General features: G+C 39.3%; 1 long non-coding RNA gene across 1 annotated transcript in view; it reads left to right on the plus strand.

Annotated features, from left to right (window-relative positions):
- Positions 1–2,263, plus strand: part of LOC110268266 — an 11,235-nt gene that overhangs the window by 6,697 nt on the left and 2,275 nt on the right. The window lies entirely within an intron of this gene.

The following is a 2,263-nucleotide window of genomic DNA, read 5'->3' on the forward strand; positions in this document are numbered from 1 at the left end:
TTAATAATGTTTACTTCTATTGCACTTTATGTGTTTGTTGAAATGTCTCTTTTAGTTTTAGTGTAGATTTTGTTCCTCTTGGCCTAGGTAGAGTAATTAGTGACACTTGAGTTATCTAATTCCTTTGTTGATTGATAATTGGAGAGATTGCTAATTGGTTTGGAGTGCACTAAAGCTAGTCTTTCCTTGGGAGTTGGCTAGAACTTGTGGCTCAAGTCAATTCATCCACTTGACTTTCCTTTATTTAGTAAGGGTTAACTAAGTGGTAGCAATGAACAATTCTCCTCACAATTGAGAAGGATAACTAGGATAGGACTTCTAGTTCTCACACCTTACCAAGAGCCTTTTATAGTTGTTAGTTTACTTTTTTTGCCATTTATAATTCTTGTCTAAAAATCCTAAAAACCCCCAAATATAACTCACAACCGATAACAAGACACTTCATTACAATTCCTAGGGAGAACGACCCGAGGTCCAATACTTCAGTTTATAAATTTTAGGGTTTGTACTAGTGACAAACAACTTTTTGTATGAAAGAATTATTGCTTGGTTTAGAAACTATACTTTACAACGATATTTCATTAGTGAATTTCTAAACCGTCAAAAATCCAATCATCAAAATGGCGCCGTTGCTGGGGAATTGCAATGGTGTTATGTTATTGGTTATTGTATATATGTGAATAGTGTGAATATGTTTGCTTTTGTTAGCTCTTGCTAGTTTTAGGATTTAATTTTCTTGCTTCTTATTTGATTTTGTTTTCATTTTCTTCTTGCTATCATGAATTCTCACCTTGGCTATGAGTTTGGTTATCAACATGTTGTAGGAAATGAGGACTATAATGAAGATGTGTATCAAGAATGGGATGACCAAAGGTGGGAGGAGCCATATGCTTATGATCAATCCTCATGGCAACAACCCCCACCAATGCACTATGAAGAAGAGCCATTCTATGATGCATATCAATCTAATGGTTATGGTGACTCACCTTGTGATTTTCAAGAACCACCACCACCATATGCCTATGATCCATACCCTCAACATAACTCCCAACCATACTCACAAGCCCCTTCTTACCAACCACCTTCATATGACCTTAATCTATATCCATCCTACCAACAACCATATGAGCCATATGAACCACATATAGAGCCACCACGCCAACATCAACATTTTTAAGAGCCACCTCCTCCACATTATTACCAAGATGAACCACCTCCAATATACGAAAATTTTCAACCACAAGATGAATACTACTTTCCACCACAACCTCCCATGGAAGAATACTCATATCCATTGAACTAAGAGCCACATGATCCTAATCATATTATCCAAGAGGAACAAGAGTCGAGGGATCGTCTCAAGGAAGCATTGGATCAATTTCAAGTAACCATGGTTAATAATGATGATCAACTTCAAGACGGGTGTGAAAATAAAGTGTGGGATCCCGGATTATAAGAAGAGGATCAACTTTGGGAGCCCCAAGCTTGTGAAGAACTCCATCAAGACTTGGCTCAATCCATGAAGAATCTTGGGGCACAATGGAGAACCAAGCATTGGTGGGAGTTCCAAGATGAATACAAGCACAAGCCACCTTAATGAGGACAATAAACAAAAGTGCTAGGTGGGAGACAACCCACCATGGTAAAATCCTTTCATTTTCTCTTTTGTACATATTGGTAGAATTAGTTTAATTTCATATTTTGTTTAGATAGTTGAGTTTAATTGGTAGTTTAGTATGTTAAATAAGGTTTTAGGGTGTTTTGGTAGATGCTTGGAGGTTTGGAATGCTTGGATTGGTGCAAAAACATAGAAAATTTTTTTTGAAAAATAGAGCACCATCCATGCGTACGCGTACATGGCGCGTACGCGCACTTCCAGCATTTTCGACCATCCACGCGCGCGCACCATGCGTGCGTACGCGCGGATTGAGAAGTTCCAACCTCCATACATTTTCCAGAGAGTTGTGCCTGCGCCGTGCCAACGTTGTGCCTCTGGCACAAACCCCACTTGCGTACACGCGCACACGACGCGTACGCGCCACTGTCGAAATAAGCCAACGACGCGCGCGCGCCATGTGTACGTACGCGCGGATTTCTTTCTCCCATCCACTTTTCTTTTCTTCTCCTCTTTCCAATTCTTTCCTTCTCCTTTCTTCTTCCCTTCTCCTACCCTTCATCCAACACTTCCAAACACCATGGATAACCATTTATTTTAGTTAGTTAATTAGTTAGTTGGTTAGTTAATTAGTTAGTTTTAGTTTAG

This window comes from Arachis ipaensis, chromosome B10, assembly GCF_000816755.2.
Source record: "Arachis ipaensis cultivar K30076 chromosome B10, Araip1.1, whole genome shotgun sequence".
NCBI lineage: Eukaryota > Viridiplantae > Streptophyta > Magnoliopsida > Fabales > Fabaceae > Arachis > Arachis ipaensis.